Source organism: Aotus nancymaae, unplaced genomic scaffold (genome assembly GCF_030222135.1).
Source record: "Aotus nancymaae isolate 86718 unplaced genomic scaffold, 86718_ANA_hifiasm-v0.15.2.pri h1tg000016l, whole genome shotgun sequence".
In the NCBI taxonomy this organism is placed as follows: domain Eukaryota; kingdom Metazoa; phylum Chordata; class Mammalia; order Primates; family Aotidae; genus Aotus; species Aotus nancymaae.
Genome location: NW_026988428.1, coordinates 81,711,047 through 81,735,072, shown reverse-complemented (window position 1 = coordinate 81,735,072; position 24,026 = coordinate 81,711,047). Strand labels below are relative to the sequence as shown.

The 24,026-nt window shown below is 34.4% G+C and overlaps 1 protein-coding gene across 2 annotated transcripts in view; it reads right to left on the bottom strand.

The window, feature by feature from the left end:
* The window catches only part of PIK3C2G (phosphatidylinositol-4-phosphate 3-kinase catalytic subunit type 2 gamma), a 419,361-nt gene that overhangs the window by 195,771 nt on the left and 199,564 nt on the right, over positions 1–24,026 (bottom strand). The gene's annotated exons all lie outside the window — the stretch shown is intronic.

Genomic DNA, 24,026 nt, shown 5'->3' with positions numbered 1-24,026 from the left:
ACATATATAATTATATAAAGTATTTTTCAGCCTTATAAAGGGAAATCTTGCCATTTTATACAACATGGATAAACTTAAAGAACATTACATGAAATAAGGCAGACACAAAAAGAAAAATACTGCACAATTGTACTTTTATGTTAGATCTAAAAGAAAGTCCAATGCATAGCATAGTCGTTGTGGGATGTGGACAGGGAGAGGAGACAGAGAGATGGAGGTCAAAGGGAACAGAGATGCAGTTGTATATTATGCATAAGTCTAGAGATCTAATGTACAGCATGAGGACTATAGTTAATAACACTGTATTGTATATTGAACCATTTTTTAAACCAGTAGATTTTAAGTGCTCTTATTCCAAAATGGGTGATAACTATGTGAGATGATTAATATGGTAATTTGCTTGACTATAGTAACCATTTCACTACATACATCAAAACATCATTGTGTTTATATTAAACATATATAACAAAAACAAACAGAAAGGAATTATAAGTATATTCTTTCATACTAATATATTCCATTACAAAACATACACAAAGTGAAATCAAGTAAAAAAGAATAAGATAGAGGAAATACTATTCAAAAATAATTTTATTGTATGTTTTAATCAAAAGCACTTTTTGCTCTAACAATTATTAGTAATTAATACTACTTAGTGAGAGTTATTGAATATTTTTATTTATATTTTAGGACCTTAGCTTACATTTGATAGTACTGAGGTCTCATTCCAATATTTGATTTCCTTAGCTTCATTGCTGGGAAGGATCTATCACAAAGATGCAGAGACCCAAGTGGAAGAAATCCTCAAGTCTGTATTAATGCTATTGATGTATTCTCAATGATAATACTTTTAAATAATACCATCCAACAGTTAAGCAAACATTTTTAACAATTTTGCTTAACATTTTCAATATTACTCAATAACTATCAGTTGTTCTTACATACTAGTGAAAGCTGTTGAATCTTTATACTTTTAAATTCATTATTTTAAAGATTCCATTTGACCCAGCAATCCCATTACTGGGCATATATCCAAAGGATTATAAATCGTTCTACTATAAGGACACATGCACACGAATGTTCATTGCAGCACAGTTTACAATAGCAAAGACCTGGAACCAGCCCAAATGCCCATCGATGATAGACTGGACAGGAAAAATGTGGCACATATACACCATGGAATATTATGCAGCCATTAAAAAGGAGGAGTTCACATCCTTCGTAGGGACATGGATGAACCTGGAAAACATCATTCTCAGCAAACTGACACAAGAACACAAAATCAAACACCACATGTTCTCACTCATAGGCGGGTGTTAAACAAGGAGAACACATGGACACAGGGAGGGGAGCACTATACACGGGGGTCTGTTGGGGGGAGGGGGGATAGTGGGGGGGTGGGGAGTTGGGGAGGGATAGCATGGGGAGAAATGCCAGATATAGGTGAAGGGGAGGGAGGCAGCAAATCATACTGCCAGGTGTGCACCTGTGCAACAACCTTGCATGTTCTTCACATGTACCCCAAAACCTAAAATGCAATAAAAAAAGAAAAAAAAAAAAAAAAAAAGATTTTATGATAGATTAGAAAATTTTGTCTCTAAGTTTTAAAAGTACACAGACAGTAGATGTTTTCAGATCATGCTTTTACATATTTTCTGTTAACAAATCCAGGTAATTATGCAAACATATCCAAACAAACATAACATTTTCAGAATATTCCCTCTGTAACATATTTAAAACAAATAATATTTGCTTTTCCATTACCCTGAAAAATTACCTTTATCTTGAAGGGGCATCTGACATGAAGTGTGTGTGTCTGTGTTAATAGGATATATGCCAAGCGGCAACCCACTAGATATAACAAGAAAGGCTGTAAATTTGAAACTTTCATTTTAAAAAGAAAACGCACAAACCATTCTTAAGTTTGACAACTTGTTTGAGTATTCTGTCACAAGATAACCAGTGAACATCTGTCTGGAAAAAAATTTGTGATGGTTACTTCCCAGTTATTAAAAAGTCTTGTAGTCATTCTGCCATTCAAAATAACACAAATCTAACCTTGCCACAAGCAAAAAGGGCCACTGTCAATTGCCGTGTGTTGTGGAATTACCACTCCTGGGTCATAGTATCACGTGGCCCTGAGTAAAAAATGATCATCTAACACACGAACCAAGTAGGGGTACCATGAACACCCTTATATTAATAATGAGGAAGTTACTACAATATTTAGCTCAAACATCTGTATTGAACTTTTGAACAAAGGTGAAGTACCATGGAGCAGTGGGAAGAAAGAGAAGTATGATTGCCACCTATCAGAAGATATCAAAACATTTTTCATCCCTTCTAAATAAAAGAATTTCATTGGACTCTTTCCTACTCTCTATTTTATAGTATGTGTGCCATTAAATAGTAAGATGTCTAGCGATAAAATTTAAAAGAAGAAAAAGTGAAAGGAGAAAGACCTTTGAAACCAGTAGACTGTATAACAGAAGCAGACAAAACAGAGTGCCCTTCGTTTTGAATAAAGACTCTGTTTTGACATAGATTTTCTTTTGAAGTTAATATAAAACTCCATAACTATGCTTTCGTACATGGTTCATGCCAATGATTAAATATTCAGTTTTATTCATTCCTATATTAATTACAGCAAAACAATAATAACAATATCTCCTTCCTCCACTGTAACAGGGTCTAAACAGAAGATTATCACCATTCAAACAACTTGAGGAAGGTTTAATGGGACTGTTAAAAAAGGTTGCAGGGAGGAAAATCACAACAAGTAGACCGTACATTGGGGCCAGTGATATTGATGCTGTTAACACTCAGGCCTGAGGTATGAGACTTCAGGAACGAGTCAGCGGCCATGAAAGGAGCAAAGAAGACACAGCCAATTGAAGGAGAGTACCATAGATAGGGAGGCAGAGGATACATACCCTGAATTCTCTTTTTTCCCTGTAATCTCCTGCCGGGACTGCCAATTGGCTGTATCCAACCAAAAGCCAGGGGCAAGAGAGACTCTGGACGTTGTCCATGGAAGGGAACCTCCAGGGCAGGGGCAGAGAAAGGGTGGAGTGGGTCTCAAAGGCAAACAGAAGACATCTAGCAAGATCATCTTCAAGTTGATTCCCTTCCACATGATTAAAATAATTAAGTGGCAGATTGGCAGGTTCTAAATTCTGTGTTTATATAAAAAGATTTGAGGAGATTATACAGTCTGTTGCTGTTGCTCTCAAAACATGGCTAATTATAGGGTTTTCAAAACTTATCTACTTTTCTTACTCTTTTAAATAGGCAATGTATCTAGGTTACAAAATCCAAAAGATGCAAATGAGACTACAATAAAAATTAAGTTTCCAGTCTTCCTCTCTCTCTCTCTCTGCCTATTTTCTCCTCTTTAAAAACATTGCACTTAATTTCTTTTGTATCCATTCAGAGATGTTCTATGCAACTGCACTCAAGGTAAGTAAATAAATACTTCTTTTACATGAAAAGTAGAATATTATGCACACAGACTGCATATTGCTTTTGAAATGTAATAATACATCTTGGGATAGTTTACAGTTAGCTCGTAGAGTGCTTTCTAAAGTAAAAGGGATTTTATTTAGATGAGTATAGCAAAATCTTTTCAACAATTCTATATTGATGAGTATTTGTTTTCATTTTTTTACAACTAAAAACCACCATGAATATTATCATACATACATCATTTTGAACATATTTTAGTATATCTGTAATAAGCAAAAGGAAATTTTTGCTTAAAAGCAAAATTGCTTTGTGAAAATACATGTATTTTTAAATGGAAAAGATAACTGATAAACCTCCATAACATTTTAAACAATTAAATTTCCATCTTTAATTTGAGATTCTGTTTCCCCACATTTTCATTAGTAGGCTGCCACCAATTTTTTCTTTATTTTTTGCCAATCTGATAGCTGAAAGTGGTATATGATTCTATTTTATTATTGAAGTTGAGAACAAATTCATGTGTTTAAGAACTACAGATAGTATACATTTTTAATGGAATTATTTGCTTATAGTCTTCAACCATTTTTATGGGTTTGTAGGAATTCCGTGTTAATTAAATAAACTAGTTCTTTACCACTGAAAAGACTTGATATATAACACTGATTTATTAAAAAGTATTTTCCTAATATAAAAAAGTCTTTGATTTTTTTTCTTTTGATATTTTCGTTGTTTCTCTTTCTCTTTCTCTTTCTCTCTTCTAACTTTTAAAATATCTGGTGTATTTTAGTGGTTTGTGCTAGCTTTGGATCCATTTTCCCCCTCAGCTGAACATACAAACACCATTCATTAAATAATCTATCTTTCCTCTACTGATTTAAAATTTTTTGAAAAGATATAAATTCTTAAAGATAATCGGGTATATTCTGGTCTTTCAATTCTGCTTCATAATATTATTTGCCAGTCTTCTCTTTTGACAAGTATCACATAATTTTAATTATGGGTAAGGACAAAAAAATGATCATAATTGTACTAAAGTTATAAAAAAGCATCCACTGTGATAGAGAATGATTATGAACATATCAAACTTTGGACGTAACTTGGATGGATTCTTGGGGTTTTGGCTGAAGCAAAGGGACTCGGAAATATTTTTAATACAAAGAATAAATAAAAGTATCCAGGTTATGTTAGGGAAAAGGTCAAATCAGTTCAAGCACAATGAAGGAAAAGAATGAAAAAAATAGTCATTGTTGATGTTGCTGTTATTTGTCATTGTCATCAGAAGCATTAGCAACACCACCATTTATTGACTAATTATTATAGTCAGGATATAGTTACTATTGTCTGCATTCTATACCATGGAAACTGAAGTGCAGGGAATTTAAGATTATTCAGCAAGGAAAGGTCAAAACTGCCATTAAGTTTGTTGTCTGCCTGATTTTGTAGCTCCAATTCAATAAAATTACTAATAAGTATTTGCTAAATATGTTAGGCTAAGTGTGGGATTTCAAAAGATGCAAACATACATGTAAGACTAAAAACATAAATACCAAACAATTGATAAAGATAAACTATCATACAGGATTTCAGCAGAGTGGGAAATTCTCAAGATTGGCGTTGTTCAAGCAAGACTTCATACTATGGATAAGATTACTAAAGGACCAGGTGGTAAAGACAGGGATGGCCATTCCAGGAAGAGGGAATGTAGAGGGAAGATGGCTTATGGTGTGTTTGGAAGAGAACAGGTGTATAGATTTTACTGGGATGGAAACTTTAATATTCATTCAGTCATATAAGTTATATATTTATTTTGTAATAGAATAGTGCCTTGGCACTTTCTGATGGACAAGAAGAAAGCCAATTTGTTTCTGGTCAGATGAAACACACACGAGAGCATGAGTCAGGCCTGGAGAATTTGCATAGTTATATAATGCTTTATGAATTAGGAATGTTGAAGTGGCAACTGTGTGAGTAACTCTTAGGTGTCAAGGAGAAGGTCGTTACACTCTAAGATGGTTTCTATAAAAATTTTGGCAATCCAATTTTTAGGGAATCCTTCTTATGTCTAAATGATTAGAGATGGCATATACAACAATTATTAGAATTGGTGAATGGTAAGAGATCAGAGATAGAGTTTAGTAGTTACTCATTTTGATGTAACAATTGTCCATTTTCTTATAATCTTATAATCACTTTCACCATGAAAGAATTTTCTGTTCATTTGGCCCCATTCAGTTGTTTTCTTTGTTTTTAACCAAAATTTTAACTTTTTAATGACATTTCTTCTGATAGGTATAGAAGGATTTTTCAATGATTACAGAAATAAAAGGGTACACGCTTTATTTTTCAGAAGTTCCTATAAACAAAGGTACAACAAAAGAAATAGTTTTTCATTTCCTATTTGCTGTAAAATGAACAAAAACTTTTTCTAAGCCATAATAGCCAATGAAAGAAAAGTACAATACATTCACATCACATTGAACAAAAGTCTCAAAATTAAATACACTGATTTTTTGATTACTTATGAAAAATTATACATAGATATACAGACATACATACATACACTCACAAACACACACAGACAGCACCATGTACAGGGTAGATTCTCTTTTGCCTTCTGAATGCTAATTCTATTTATTAATTTGTAAGATCAGTTTAGGTTCCAGGTAATCGTTTTGGAATAAAAAGTAGAATATTAGGCTGGGCATGGTGGCTCATACCTAATCCCAGCCCTTTGGGAGGCTGAGGCAGGTGGATCACCTGTAGTTAGGAGTTTGAGACCAGTCTGGCCAAAATGATGAAACCCCATCTCTACTAAAAATCCAAAACAATTAGCCAGGTGTGGTAGTGGGCACCTGTAATTCCAGCTACTTGGGAGGCTGAGGCAAGAGTATCTCTTGAACCCCAGAGGTGGAGGTTGCAGTGAGCTGAGATCCTACCATTGCACTCCAGCCTGGGCCACAAGAATGAGACTCCATCTCAAAAAAAAAAAAAAAAGTAGGCTATTGACCATACAGAGGAACTTGTTGCCTGAATGATTCAGATCTAACTCGTCTATATAAAAATGTATGTACAAAAAGATGCATAATTTTCTAATTATTTTAAAAGATGTACTCAAATATTTTAATCAGTTAAAATGTTGTTAATATCTGAAGAATTATAATGTTATAACTTGGAACTCTTTCTCACTTCATCCTTACAATGAGTCCTGCTTTAGAAACTTAATATGGCTACTCCTTTCTCCTTTCAGCCTCTCTATATTTGTATGAGTTCGTTCTTGGAATCTTTTCAGTTTACTCTTATCAATTACCTTCTCAAAACACTGTTTCAAAACTTCTCTTCTAAGAATTCATCTCAACTAATCTCATCCAACTCTAAAGATATTTTTATTTTTATTTCCTTGAGGGCTATTGTAATTACCATGCCATTATTGTAATGTTACTTTATAAATGTTCCTTTCAGATTTTATTGCTTGTTTATATTTTTCTTATTCTTCTAAAAAAGAATATAAACTTTTTGAGGACAGACAATAATATTTATGCTTGTGAAATTGGTTCAGTGCATATTTTACAGTATTCCACACTTTGAGTACATTTACTATCTGGGTGAGATTAATAGAGTTATTTTTCATAGTTATGGGGTTAATACTGTCAGTTAAAGAAAAGCTACAGTAATTATTCATATCAATATGCCTTTTATTTAAATATGGTTTATGCAAAAACATACTGCATATTAAATTAGAATTGAACATTCCTATATTACTATAGTATAGATCATAAATGCAGCTAATATTGCTCAATGTCTTCATCTTCCTAATGAAAACTAGTATTCAGCCCCATTACTGAATTAAAATTTTATTTTTAACATTTTATATTTTTATAGCTTCATTTGAGTAAGAAAAAAGAACAGTTAAATCAGAATTTTAAATAGAATGATCCACAATGCTGCACTTGACACTTGAGTTTCCAGGATGTACTATTTCTTTCTTTAGCACATCATACTCCTACTTTTATCTTGTTTTTATCATCTGCTTTGCTGGGTTGTCCTTTGTTGTCTCATTAAAAAATCTTAGACTTCTCTATTACTGTAAGTGATTTTGAGTTTGCTGCTTACAGAAAATAAAGAGGCCCAAATACAGTCATGGAAAGATGATTTTGCTTCCTTCACTTTACAAACAACTATCACCACATGCACCCACCTGCCTATTCCAATCTACTCTTCATTTTCTCCTCTTACTATGTATGGCCTTCGTGTACCAATCTTCTTGTGCTACAAATATCACACCCTATCATTGCTCAAGGACTTCACATCAGAAATTCTTTCTTTTATCTCATCAACATTGCCCTCTCTATTTGATTTTTCCCACGAGTGTATTTAAAAAGCTATTTTTCCAGTTGTTAAAGCAAACAAGCAAAACTCCTTTCATATTCCATGTCCCTCTTCAGCCATTACCACACTTCTCTCTTTCCTTTCCCAGCAAAACTCCTAAAATAATTGTTTTTGATAGGACTCCTTTTCTCTCTTGAATCTACTCCCATAAGGTTTTACCTCTACTCAATTGAAAGTGCTTTTTTGATGACCTCCAATGACCTCTATGGTGCTAATCAGATAACAGTTTTACTTGACCTATCTGTAGCATTTGACACGGGTGATCACATCCCTCTTTTAATACTTTATATAATCTTACAGAATTCCATGGTCACTTAGTTACCTTTTATATCTTTGACTGCTTCTCTTCAGTTTTCTTTTCTGGTTCTACTTTATGTCTGATTTTTAAATATTGGCATTACCACGAAACATTTGGACTTCTTTTCCTTTCTATTTATACTCATTCTCCTATGACCTTCTCTATTAATATGGCTTTAAACCTTACCTACGTGTTGATAATTTTCTCATTTTCAGTTCTAACCCAGATAAGATGTTCAATAGATGCTTTAGACTTTAATAGGTTAAAATTGATCTCTTGATAATATAAGCCAAATTGTGCCTTTCATCCTCTCAGAGCCCTCTAATCATTTGGATTAAAGCTAATATTCCAATAATACCTAGGAATTTTTATAAAACCGGCCCTCACCCTCACTCTTTCCCCCGGTAACCTCATCTACTCCCAGCCTTCCTCTCCCTCAAGTTAACCCAGCCACCCTGGCACCATTGCTGTCCCCTAATACCCCAAATAGACCTCAGTGCCTTTGCATATGTTATTATCTCTTCCTGGCATCCTCTTATCTTCAGATACATAGGTGGTTCACTCTCTCACTTTGCTGAGGTATTTTTCAAATGTCACCTTCTTAATAAGGCCTTTACTTGTTTCCCTAAGCTTAAAATTGCAACTACCTGATCCTTGTACTCCTTATGTTTCCTACTTGTTTTATTTTTCTCCCTAGTACTTATCAATACCTTACACATACACATTTTATTTCTCTTAAAAGCTACATAAGGAAGAACTGGGTTTTTTGTCTCTTTTATTCATTGCTATATCCCTGAAGACTACAATATGGCTTAACTCATGGAAGGTGCTCAATAAATATTTTTTTAGTAAACAAGCTCTTTCTATGGGACAGGATTATAGGTCTAATAACTCTTACAGATATAAGCCTGCATGACTCCTGGTTGAATTCTCTATATCGCATGGCTATCCAACACTGTGGCCCCATACTGCATTAATTCTTAATTATTACTCTAATTTTTAATGCCTGAGAAAAAAGAGTCTTATAAAAATTAAGCATCTTGCTTAAAGTGAGACACCCAATAGATAGTAGAAACAAGTTTGCATCCGGGTACAGTGAGGTAGGTCCTAAAATATTAACTATTACTTTATGAGTTAAAGAGAATAACACTATTTTCATATGTGAAACACAAAGTGGTTGCTTTGGAACCACTTGATAATAAAATAAAATGTATCCTGTGACTCATTATATATGGTGTGTGATTAAAATTTTTATCTTTGTACTATAGACTTTGCAATATTATTGTTTAGTTTTAAAACAATATGGAGAATGACATGGGATGGATAGAGACTTGAATTAGAAAGACAAAGTAAAAAAACATAGCACTAGCAGTAAGAAAATGATGTCATACTGAGTTAAAGGTTTAGTGGAGATAAAGAAAGAGTATTGATTCATGAAACATTTCACAAATGACTTGTTAAATATAGAGAGTGATAAAAGAAATTATCCCAGATACATACATGAGTGGCTCAGAAAGTTGGTAGGAAAGTCAGTCAAATTGTGGAGTGGTCTGATGAACTTGAAGAAGTCAGAGGTGGAGTTTCTGTTAATAGTCAATTCTATTTTAGTGTGAATACTAAAGTCAATGTAAAAGGGTTAATACATTAAATAACCCTTTAAAATAACTAAGAAATTGATGAAGACTTTTACTTGTGCTTTCTTGATCTGTATTACGCTACCAGGCAGATGAGGGATGTGAGTGAAATATATGTTGGCTGTTGAAATGCAAAAACATGTATCAACTGGTGATCTGTGAATTTTGCTAGGTTTCTCTGTATGTTAAATTTCTCTGACACTAAATGATACACATATTCCCAACTTGTTCTGACTCAGACTATTTCAAAAACTTTTCTCAACAGGTCCATAAACTAGTTTGTTTATACAAGTGATTTTTCTACTGCTCCTTTTACTCATTTCAAACTCTATTATTAAACTTAAGTTTTAAATTTGCAATTGGGATAAGATATGAAGAGCAATTGTAGTAGTCAGAAGTCAAATGCCAGGAATCTGAGATCCAAATTCTATGTAATTAGTAATTTGTGATATAATCTTGGGAACTGAAACTTTGACAATATTTCATATCCTTCCTAAATGACTCCAAAAACATATTCTTGAAGGTTAAAAAGAAAAAAATATATATATGTGTGTGTGTGTGTTTAATAATAACTGTTTCAAGCATAATTATATTTCCTTTGTAGGTAATAAAATTGATGATCAGGGAGACTGAATAATTTTTCAAGGACCACCCAGCCTAGTAGAAGCCTGAGTTGAAATTTTACCTCTAGTATGCTTTTCTCCAAATCTTGTTCTCCCTCTGTTACATTATTCTAACTTTTATTGTTATTTTTATAGCTTTCATAATATGCAAGAGATTGATGGGTCCTAATGTATCGTGCACAGGAGCAAATGTTGGCTTTTCTTCTTAATAGCTCAGTATGCCAAGCCTCTCTATTAATATTTTTCATCTGAGAAATGGAGACTAAAGAATTGTTGTCAATTAATTAAGTAATATTTGAAATGACTACCATAGTGTCTAGCATTAACTTTACTATGTCTACCATAAGACAATCTTGTCATACAACAAAGAGTAGTCAAAGCAGAAAAGTTAGATGATTAGAATTCTTAGTAACACTCTTTCAGTCAGAGTCACACTAGAGTCTACTCTTTAACCTTAAACCTTAGTATTCTTTTCTTTCTAGCAGAGAAAGAATAGTAAAATTTTCCAGAAGATTATCCAAGTCACCACCTAATCACCAATTCACTTCTTGAAATTTCATGATCCTGGAAAGGGGTCTGCAGACACTTGACACAATTATGTCCAAGAATAAATAATTGTTAATAAATAAATTGAATTCAGGTTTACAATGCAATCAAGGAAGACTTGAAAATCACTACATGAAATGTTTAAAATTAATTTATTGAGACAAAAGGGTTGAAAAATTTACTCGTGTCTGTGGTAGCTGTCTGAAATAGCTAGAAGGCTTTAAAAAAACCACATTGCTTAACTTATGTTTATTATAACTTGCTTGTATTTTCTGTCTCCTCCATAAGAGCTATATATTATGTACGTAATAGGCAGGCAACAAAAATTTGGAGAATAGATATTTGAATTAAAGAATGAATGACTACATAAAACTCTCTTTCCTCAATATCCTTAATAGGCACTTTCTTGCCTCTGTTCACTGAAGTCTACTAGTCTACTTATGCAGCTGTTCCTACAATATCTAGTAATTGATGATCTAGACTGTCTTGTGTGATTTTCAGTATCATCAATCAATTTATGTCAACAGTTTATTGAGCAGCAGCCTCTTTAAAAATAATTGTAAATTTTAGTTGGAAGAAAACAGAAGTTCCACCATTTTGGTAAACTAACGACATTTACAGCACTCTCAGAAACATACGTGCACAGTGCCCAGTTTAAAAAGGAAAGTGACATGTACATTAGGGTTCTTCACTTTAACAACTTCAGAAACTAAACCCAAGCAACATACACCAATTATTTGACATTCTGTCAAGAGTGGTTACTGTATCAGGTAGACTGTCAAATCTGAAGACAAGTCACTATTTGTGCAAGCTGTTCATCTTTCACTGATCAAAAAATAAATCAAAATAAGTATGAGAATGCTGAGTTATTAAATGTAACAAGTGTTTGATTGAAATATCTGTATCTTGGTTTTGTTAAAATAAAAACAACACATATGAAGTTCTTTAGACAAGAAACAAGAAAGTAACTGTCTTTCTCTTACAAATGTTAATTGTACACGAAATGTAAAATTGAATTAGAAGAAAAGCAAGAAAAATCCCCTTTCAACATTTTCATCAAAAGGAGTAATCTTTTGATGAACAAAGATATACAAAATTAAGATGGAGCCTAAAACTAAAAGCCTTATCCATTAACTAATACAACATACAAAGAACTCTGAATATTCACAGTCCTGAAATACAAAATAAAACTGGAGAATAGAGAAGACAGAAAAAAAAAAAAGCATCAGACACTGTTTAGTAATTTCCCAATGCTCATAGAGAATCTCAATGCAGAAAATTGTATTTTAAAAGATGGTAAGTGGTTGCTTAAGAAGGTCTCCCTAGAAAACACTTTTTGCCTAATAAATAGATACAGCCTTTCATTTTCAATCAAGGTTCAATAAACAGCATAGTTAAATCAGTGCAATACAACTCACACTATGAACAAGATAGGTTTAATACTTGATACTGTTTCAAAAAACTTTCAGAACATCAGATTATTCTGTTAAGTCATTTACCTCAACTTCACCCAATTCCAGAGAGCTAGAGAGTCCATTTTTTTAAAAGAGCAAAAGTACATCTTGTGTAATATGACTTGTTCTGTTTATCTGCTATTTAAAGGATAGTAGTCAAGGTAAATTAACCTATAGGCAATACACACCTATGTGGTGTGATTATTTTTATTCATTCAACAGGTATTGAATGAATTGAGTACTCGTCATGTATACTATGTGCAATGTTCTGTGTTAGAGATGGATGGTTAATTTTGTCCTCACAGTGCAGAAGAGAAACTTAGGGTTTGTCTATACCAAATCTACTCTCCCCTTCACATCTGCAAAAAGAATCTGCTTTTATTCAGATATCAAAAACCTTAAAGGAAGATGACCAGTTTAGAGATAAATTCTCAATATGCTAAACCAATCATGTAAGCTGAGTCATCAGATTGCCATCTGGTCACATGATTAGTTCATCATAAGGGACCCAATTCTGGCAAATAATATGAGCAGTTAACTCAGCTTTGGGGTTTATGGAACATTTTCTAACTGAGGAAGAGTCATTTTCTTTACTTTTGCTGCATGGTATCATGCATCTATAGATACGATACCCACTGTGTCAATCTTCTTGTAACGATGATGTGAAGTAGACTAAGACAACACGCTGAGGATGGCACAGCAGAAAGTTGGGAAGAAATTGAGTTATGACACCATCAGTGAGCTGCTGCAATAAACAACTCTGGAACCACTCCACTGAAAAGCTTCTTGTTATGTGATATGAAATAATTAATTCTTCACATCATTGTAAACCAGTTGAATCGGGTTTTTTTTTTTTTTTTTTTTTTTTTTTGGCTACTTGCAGTTTAAAGTATCTGCAAGGGAAGGGAAATGATATTGAATTCAATTTTGAACTTCTTGAGCTGAGATGCCAGGCATATACCACAGCTACATAGATATCTTAATAATGAGCCCTCCAGAAAAAAGAAACTGGTTACAAAATGTACCCATAGGTTAAATCTCTTGGAATTATTTATAAAATTTTTATCTATGGATAAAAGCCAAAGAGATTTTTAGAGGAGATCTATTAAAATGATGATTCTTACTGGAGTAGTTAGCTAGTAGTCTTTGTCTGTTAAGACTAATTTTGGTTTTTGTAAAGAAAGCCAATTAATATATGGAAAGGTAAATGTTGGCTTTTATTTCATGTTCTCTTCCTCTACCACTTTATGGACAGATTTCTTGAATAATCTATACTGCTTTACCTGTATGGCAGAAACTGCTATGGGTTTACCAAATTAAACTGCATTTTGCCTTTGTGTATATACATGGACTACTTTCCTTTGCCACCTTGCAGTTAGGTAGGGCATTGTTACTGACTTCTGGCCTATGGAATACAGACAAAAGTGATGTCTGCAATTAGCATCTAAACGTATCTCCAACATGATGATTCTCTTGCTATGATTCTATGATTCAATGATTATAAGCTATGATTCTACCTTATTTGGGTCCAGGTTCAGTGAATACATGTGAGAGTTCCAAATTTAGGGATCTGATGGTTTCAATGTGTCCCCTTTAAAAATTCATGGGCTGGAAACATAATCTCCAATGAGACAGTATTGAGAGATAGAGGTCTAATGGAAGATGTTCAGGATCCATTCACTCATGAATGGATTCATGCCATCATAAAAAAAGGCCTTGCAAAAAAGGATTTGCTTTCTTTCACTCTTCTGCAACATAAGAAACAACAGTCCTTTCCTCTGGAATATGCAGTGTTCAAAGTACAATCTTGAAAGCAGGGAGTTGACCCTTACCAGACACCAAACCTGCCAGCATCTTGATACTGGACTTTTCAGCCTCCAGAACTAAAAGACATAATTTCTGTTGTTTATTTCTCAGGTATTCTGTTATTGCAGCACCAGTGGATGAGCATAGGGAATGACTGAGCCATAAGATGAAAGGATTCTGGGTAAGTCCCAACAATGAGCTGATGACATTCAATTTTCTGTCACCATCCCAGATCTTTTCTCTGTCCTTCAGTCCTCTGTACCCTACTGCTTACTGTGTATTTTTAGTTAGAAGGAAACCAAAGATTGATTTGCCTGCATTTTATTATTGTCATGTTCTTTCCCATCCTAGAGGGATTTATTTTCTAACTCATTTAACTTAATAAAATGGGCTGACTTAATTGTATTAGCATCATTGTTAGTTGCTTAATTAAATAATGTTTTTGAGAAAACTGAGAAAGTCTTGGTTTTATGAAATAGGTGCTGAAAAATAAGTACAAAGTGTCTACTAAGTATATTTCTCAGTTATTGTTATCATCACATCATGGTTTAATAGTAAAACTAAGAGAGTACGCTTAATATTTTAAATATGAATTAGACACTATAAAAGATTCTGGAAACAATCTACTATCCACTTCAAAGCTATACAATTTTAGTGGGCTTATTGCATACACCTATTCATTAACATTTGCAATTGACAGCACATGAGTCATGCCAACAACTAAAAGCAAAATTTTGAGCTTTTAAATATCTCAATTTGCAATGTTTTCTTTTCAGTTTTGCTCTTAAGTTAAAAAAAAAAGCTACATCTTCAGTAGTTGAATGAGTTCCTAATTGTTGATAGAAAAAACAAACATTTCATGAATTCTTCAAATTACACTTTTTTGAATTAGAAGGAAATCTGAATTGGGCATGAGATAGCATAAAAATATTTTATGCTATAATTAAAAATATTTTATAATTAAAAATATTTATAATTAAAAATATTTTAATTTCAATTCTTTAATCAGCTAGATGATTGTCACTGGGAAAATCACTTAACATGTTGAGATCCCTTTCTGGGATAGCACTCCCTAAAGTCCCATTTGACTTCAGAATCCTGTAACTCTATGAATATCTGTTAGTGTATTCATTTTGGATGCCAAATTCAAATATTAGAAGACAGGAATAATTTCTAAACAGAATACCTTTTTCTTGACCACATTTTTTGTTGGCTAGAGCAAAGAAGTCTGATTGAAAAACAATAAATAATTAAACATTATAATACTGCTTTTCAAAGACTTAACCCAAAACCCCAGTATAAACTTTGACAGTGGGGGACTAATATTATTATAGGGAAACCAGATTACTATCTAAGGAAGCAGTGATGTAATTGCATGTGGTTATTATAATGAACAATTGCTGGACACTGGATTAGGAAGCTAGGTTCCCAAAGGCCTGAGTGGGTCCAAGTTTCAACATTTGAGTTCATTATGTATATATATAAGTTCATTTCTATAACTCTTCACTTTTTCTTAACAAAATAGAAGATTTTGAGGGAAAAATGATTTAAAACAGGATACACTGACGATGGAGCTCTTTTCCTGGCTTTTGTACTGATTTGTGGTAGAACTTTGTATAAAATTTTATTTTCATAGGTATTTAATATGTAAGTAATAAGTAATAAGGCTTAACTGAAACCAAATTAATTAAAGATTTTATGGTATTTTAAACATCTTTTTATTAAAGGAACTACATAAAAATCCCTATTGCATAAAATAGAAATAAAACAGACAAAAACAACTGTTCCTGTATTATGCCTTAACTGGAAAACTCTGCTAATGGATTTTACAGATTATTGTGTACAAAGGAAGCCTTGTTACCACTATCTGCCTCTTTTTCTTCAAGGTGGTTGGGATAGAGAACAGTTACTTTTGGTTTAAGCAAGTTGTTCAATGTAGGGATTCTACCCTGTGTGCACATTCCTGAGAACAACAGGATGGAAAGCTGATTATAGCAAATCAATATTAAAAGTCAGTGAGACATACCTTTCTTTTACGACAAATGAAGCAATGATTCATTATTTATTACATTGTAAAGGTAAAAAGATAAATTAGTTGCTAAATAATGATTCCCAAAGGTAAAGGACTGAGGCTTTAAAGCCCCCTATCCATTCTGTATCATGTGTGCTCTATTGCTCTGCAAGACCTCCCTGAAGGATAGCTCTTTACCCTTGCTTCAGGGAGTGTTCCAGACATCAAAACAGAAAGAGAGAGTATTTACCTCCTTGGTGTATTCATTTGCAAGCCTTTATCAGTATTTAAAACTGACAGAATGGGAGCATACAAACTTTTTTATTCACTGGGTGTCCAGCCTTGCCTCTCTATTTTTATTTGGAACAGGTCATAGGCAAAACTGTAAAGTGGACAAAATTTGTTGAGTTCCCTCTCTCTACTCTGTCTCTGCTGCATGACCAGTGGGGTCTTTCCTCCAGCCTGGATGCTAATACGTTAGCCCTTAGGCTTCTTTAAGGCAAAGATTATCCTTTGTTTTATCCTTAATAGTTCAACAGTGTCCATCATCTCAACGTTTGTCACTAAACTCATATCCGTTAGCATTAGGTTCAGAATATATATATATATATTCATATTAGAAGAGAACTGCTAGAAGGGAACGATACTTAACCTCAAGGAGTGACTTGCAAATGAGGCAATTTCAGGCATTAGGGGATATGTATTGTGGAGAGGGAGTGAGCGAGACAACTGTGACTTCGAATCACACGGTGCCAAATTTCCACATCTTTTTGTTTCAAAGTCATCTGTGACTTCAGAAATTGACCCGAAATTCAAGACAAAAAAAGTTTAGGGAAGATTGTTTAAAAAAAAAAAATAGATTTTTTGCATCACCTCAGTTTTATGGATATCATATTAAAATCACAGGATATGGCCATTTAATACCCCGTACCAGAGACAACATTGGCTTAATTCATTTCGTGGTTCTCTCAATTGGTTCAGAAAATGCTGCCCCATCAACTTGTTCTTTGGCCCTAATTCCTGACTTGGTTAGTCCTTGACTGCTGCTCATATTCTCCCTCTTCTCCAATTTTGATTTCACTAGTGATATCCATTGCTTCGTTTCTGATCAGGTCAATCTCCTGGAATTGCTTTAGCCAGGCCAGCTCTTATTTGACCTCTGAAGCAGCTCTCCTCTGCCCCCTATTGACATGAGTCTGCATGTGCACAGCTGGGTCCAGGGAACTTGATCCTATTCATACATTGAATAGTAAATTATTGAATGCCTATAAAGTGCCAAGTACTGCTCTAGATACTTGTGATATATCAGTGAATAAAGCAGAAAAAAAAAATCTTTACACTGATAGAGCTTGCAAATTGGAGCCTTACCTCAGGCTGTCCCCATATGTTAAAGGGAACACTTTGAGGAGATTTTTGCATTATGTGCCTTAAGTGACACTTTATAAAGGAGCTGTGTTATAAAATGCCTTCCTACCAGACAGATTTTCATTCAATTTGGTTCTCTCTTGGAGTTTGTTCAATCCAACTTAGTAGGAGGAGTGGGAAAGACTGCAATACTGCCGTTCTACCCATGATATATCCCACAGCATACTGATGCTCCAATTTCTAAAGACAGTTTTTAAAATTCTTTATCTTCAGTAAGAAATACTTATTGTAGGTCAGGTTCTCTGGAACAGGGTGTGAGACATAATTTCAATGTTTGTGATTTACTGAAGAAGTGCTCTTCAGGAAAAATCTTGTGGGGGGTAAGAGAAGAATTATAGGGAAGTTCCCTTCCCTATCATTTCCAGGAACTAACAAGGATGAGATCTCAAGTCAAGTCTAACCTTGACCTGATTTATGAGGAGGCTCTGGAATGTAAGTTATACCTTAGAGATTTCCCGCCTCGTAGGCTGGGGGCCATGGAAGCAGAGGCTAATTTTCCAGAGAAGGGGCCATATTCACTTAGTGGTCACTGCAGCAGCTGGGAGTGGGTGCAGCAGCCAGGTGAGGCGCACAGCAGTGCCTTTGACAGTGCCCCAGGCAAACTAGCAATTTCATTTTCCCTGAGTACCATGGAATTTCCAGTACTGTGTGTGAAAATATTGATGGCCTTAAAAACATTTCTGTGGGATCATAATATTTAAAACTTTGTTTGAGTATCTACTGAGTTTCAGAGACTGTACTAGATTGGTACATGGAAGAGTGTGACATGATTGCTGTCTTGAGCTACTCTGTGGACTAGGAGAGGGAGTGGACAGGGCATCAGGGGTGTTAAGGGAGTGTTAGATGATGTTCAGCGGAGTCATGAGCCGTATGCTGTGGGACATGATGTGGAAGCAGTACTCAATTCCAGATAGTGTCTGGGAGAGGGTCAGGGAAAGCTCCCTGGATGATGTGACATCCCTGGCAGTCGACTCAGAACCTTCATAAAGTCCGTTGTATTATTTTCCTCTGGCTGCCATAACAAGTTAATACAAACTGGTGATAACAGAGATGTACTTTCACAGTTTTGGAGGCTAGAAGACTAAAATCAAGGTGTAAACAAGGCTCCAGGGGAGAACCTTCCTCGCCTCTTCCAGCTTGTGGTAGCTCTAGGCATTCCTTGGCTTGGGGCTGCATCAGTCCAATCAATGCCTCCCTTTTCGTGACCTTCTCTCTGTATGTGTCTTATTTTCTTCTGCCTCTCATTAGGTTACTTGCCATTGGATTCAGGGCTCACTTGTGAAATTGGGGGATCTAATCTCAAGATCTTTAATTTAATTCTATCATCAAAGACGCTTTTTCTCAATAAGGTCACATTGACAGGTTTCTGAGGTTAGGCTGTGGACATAGCTTCTTGAGCGACCACTCAACTCAATACTTCACTAGTGGTTAAAGTGTGTCCTACCCCAAATGGAAAGGGGCACTACATTTAAACTTTTGTAATTAATTGTTATGTAATGGGGGAGGGGCCTCCTAGGCATGAACTCCAAATGTTACAGTTCCTATTTATAGCCACCTTTTAGGATGCAAAGCTTTTAAATTCAAACACAAAGCTTCTAGTTAACTTACTTTCCTTGGAAAATAGGGGTATTTATCCTACATTCACTCTTCCAGTGGAAGAGACTCACAGTAAGCCTAAGTCAATTTCCCCTCTCAGAAAAGCGACCCACAGTGATGCCAAGCAGCCAAGATGGTTTTCGTTCCAATCTTACTTATTCATAGCTCAGTATCTGGTGAGACAAACTTCTGATCACTGATAGTGGCAGGTGGAAGTTGTGGAGCAGGGAGCGCCGTTGACAGAGTTACAGGGCTTGGTGAACAATTGATCATGATAGTGAGAAAAAAGGAAGACTTCAAGACCTGGAGCAAGACAGGATATTTAGTTCAGTGTTGAGTATGTTGAATCTGAGGAAGCAGTAATTCACCAATGTGCAAAAAAAACCTCATTAAACTCATGACTGATGAGTTTCTAGCTTTTTAAAAAATAAGTCCGTTTTTTTAAGAAAAGATATTTTTCAGTATTTTTTTTTTAATGAATCATTAGATGTGAGCTGCATCTTTAAAGTTTTAACACAAACATTTTGCACATAAGCAATCACGCCCTAAACACGATTCTGGGTATCAGTTATTTATTTTAATTCTGATATGTTTAAATATAATTAATTTTATTTTATGCTTAGTGCGTGTTGCCTGATTCTTAATTTTTATTTGTTTCAAGGGGATGTAGGTATAAAATCTCTCTCCTTAGAAGATCAGGAAAAATAACTAATGGGTAATAGGCTTAATACCTGGGTGATGAAATAATCTGCACAATAAATCCCCATGATACATGTTTACCTATCTAACAAACCTACACGTGCCCCTGAACTTAAAATAAAAGTTAAAGAAAACGCCTTCCTTATTTCATTTCTTTTTTCATATTCTTACAAACAAAGCCCTCAAAACAAACAGTCCTTAATAATTTATATTCTTTTCTATTCCTTAGTTTCTTATTGAATCACTGAAAGGAAAAATGGGTATAATTTTTTTTTCATAAAGATGAGAATTATACACAAAAAAAGCTTTCCTCCCAACCTTTTTGGAAACAGTGATGTAATTGTATTTACGTGAATTTGCAATATGACATTGATTTAGAACTTTGTGTGCACCCACTGTTGACTTTCAAATGACTCCACTTTTCATACAACTTTAGCAGATGAAGAACTTATCGAGGTGGTGCAAGTATTTTAACAATCATTAGTCAATTAGGATAAGTCTTCAATATTTTATTTTATATTTTAATATACTTTAGAAATATCTTTTATGTATTTTTATATTTTATATACTTTTATATTTTTGTTCAAATTTTAAAATCAAAATTGTTATCTGGCCATGTTACTTGTTTAATATGCCCTCATTTTAATAATGCAGGGATACATGTGCAGAACATCCAGGTTTGTTACATAGGTATACATGTGCCATAATGGTTTGCTGCACTCATCAACCCGTTATCTACATTTGGTGTTTCTCCTAATGCTATCCTTCCTCTAGTCCCCCACCTCCCAACAGGCCCCAGTGTGTGATGTTCTCCTCCCTGTGTCCATGTGTTATTGTTCAACACCCACTTATGAATGAGAACATGCGGTGTTTGGTTTTCTGTTCTTGTGTTAGTTTGCTGACAATGATGATTTCCATCTTCATCCATGTCCCTGCAAAGGACATGAACTCATCTTTTTTTATGGCTGTATAGTATTCCATGGTGTCTATGTGTCACATTTTCTTTTCTTTTTTTTTTTTTTTTGAGACGGAGTTTCGCTCTTGTTACCCAGGCTGGCATGCAATGGTGCGATTTCGGCTCACTGCAACCTCAGTCTCCTAGGTTCAAACAATTCTCCTGCCTCAGCCTCCCGAGTAGCTGGGACTACAGGCATGCGCCACCATGCCCAGCTAATTTTTGTATTTTTAGTAGAGATAGGGTTTCACCATGTTGACCAGGATGGTCTCGATCTCTTGACCTTGTGATCCACCCATCTCGGCCTCCCAAAGTGCTGGGATTATAGGCGTGAGCCACCGCGCCTGGCCGTGTCACATTTTCTTTATCCAATCTATCATTGATGGGCATTTGGGTTGGTTCCAAGTCTTTGCTACTGTGAATAGTGCCACAATAAACATATGGGTGTATGTGTCTTTAGAGTAGAATGATTTATAGTCCTTTGGGTACAGACCCACTAATGGAATTGTTGGGTCAAAAGGTATTTCTGGCTCTAGATCCTTGAGGAACTGCCACACTGTCTTCCACAATGTTTGAACTAATTTACACTCCCACCAACAGTGTTAAAGCATTCCTATTTCTCCACATCCTCTCCAGCATCTGTTGTTTTCTGACTTTTTAATGATCACCATTCTAACTGGCATGAGATGGTATCTCATTGTGATAAAAAAACCGTAAAGTTTTAAGGGAAGTAAACACTGAGTTTAATGGAGTCCTACATTTAGTATGACAGGAGAACACCACAAAGCACTACAGTAGCTTTCCAAAAAACTGAAGAAAATAAGACTTCATTCAGAGCTTTGATAAGTCTATTCATTGAAGGTCCTCATTCCAGTCAATGTATCTCATGTCTTATTATAGTAACATACTAGAGGAATTGTTCTGCTTTGTAAATTAGGCATTTAAAATGAAAATAAGCATAAAACACATAGTCTCTGACCAAGTTCCTTGTGTCTCTTATGACTTCTTGAGTGATTTTAATGAGAAGAGTGATCTCATTATGAGTAACATTTCTTGAAGCAGAGAAATATGACACTCCAAACTGATATTGACTTGCTGTTTTCCTATTGTTTAAGGGTCACAACTATCAACCAAAGCAACTAAATGATGCCTGTCATACATTCATGAGAGTAAAACACAGATCTAATTTTATCCTTAGGTTATTGAAACTTATAATTGTTAAAACTTTGTCCTATGAAATTTAAATGGAATCTACAGGGTTAACAATGCAAAAAAAAAGTATGAAAACCAGGATGCAAAAAAATATTATGCTCAATAGGATCAAGTGTAGGTGATAATAGGAGAAATCTTTTTTTTTTAAAAGGGATTGTTTTTAATATATGAGTTTTTACCATTAGCAGGATATCATTCTTAACTCTAAATTATATAATCACAAAAAAATCTGTGTTTCAGGAAAACATACTTAATCCTAACATAAAATTCATGTCACTTATCACAAAGTAGATAGTCAAGGGTATAAAGCAGAAACAAAACAGAATTAGCAACTTTAAACCACACAAGACATTGTGAAGAATTTTTTGTTAATAAACAAACCATAAATACTTTTACATATTACATTTCAAAATGATGCATCTCTGAATGACATGATAAAGCTCATAGTGTTGAAGACTTTAAATTCAAGGACATCATGTTGAATACTTGAAATTAAAGTCAAGGTTATAGTGATGAAAAATGTAAAGTCAAGCTCTTGATGATAAAGACTTTAAATTCAAGGATATATTGTGTAAGAAAGGACAAACCACTATCATTCAAATTATTTAGTCAATTAGTTCTCTGTGAGTACAAAATATAATGAATCACTAAATGGATTGGCCTAATTACAAATATTGTTTCATTTATAAATAACTCTCAACTTCAAGAAATCTTTTCACAGAATCATTTAGTTACATGGTATCTATCTATCCTTGTGTAGGTATTTCTGCTACACTTTAAATCCTTATTCAAAACAATTCTCTCTCCATTTCTCTATTTTTATAAGTATAAAATATTTTAAAAGAAAGAAATGTCTGTTCCTTAGCTAGAGAGAAAAAGCAACCCATTTCCTTCTTTACTTTAAAAACACAAAATGAACCAAAACAATCCAATTCCTAAAGTAATGTCACATAGAACCCAGCGCCTGGAGCAATATTTCATTCTGGTTTTCCTGCTATATGCTGAGAACAACGTAGTTATTTATTTACATCACTGAGAAATCTGTTTAACAGACTAGAATCATCCCTTTCAGCAGAAGGCTTGCTAAAAAAGGCACAAGCAGTGGCACCTATGAATGGGAACATCAAGGACTCTACTTTGTCTTTCTCCTCATCTTCATCTGATTCATCCATATCTGCTGAATCATCATCATTATCATCAACTTTTTTTCTCCTCCTCCTTGTCTTCCTCTTCCAACTCTTCAGATTCATGAGGACCCATTTCCAATCATACTATAGACACCCTGATTGTTGGACATGCCATATGGAATTGGAGAATGGCAACATTAAAGATATTTAAAATAAAGAAAATGGTAGGTATAATACCCTTCCATATATCCTGGTGTAGAGAATGTGGTACAGTTTCTCTTTTCACTTATCCAACCTGGGCTGATGATTGGAAATTCACAAGCTACTCCAGGTCCTTGAACTTCTTCCACATCATCTTTTGCATTCGTTAGTCTCCGATAGCAACTGTCCAACTGACAGGCTCTTCTGAGCAAGAGCATCTTTTGAAAATCTTAATTCAGTACATGAAGAAATAGTGGGGTGGAGGTACAAAAGCTAAGTTCTGGCAGAAATGATGTGGAAACTGAAATGGTAATATCCTCAGGTGTTGCTACAGAAATTCTGGCATCTCATGAATCAGTCTTATTTCTTCACTAATAATATTTCAGATTTATGTTTTGGGTAAAGTTTAGTGCTCTAGAAATTTTTAACAGAATGAGTATATATTAGCCTTTGGATTTTATGGTTTATAACTAACATTGTACAGAAAGTACTTTTATACCATATGTTCTTCCAAAAACATTCGGTCTCAGAGCTAGATTTTATATTAAAATCTTCAAGGAGTAGCTATACAAATTACACTTGTCATTT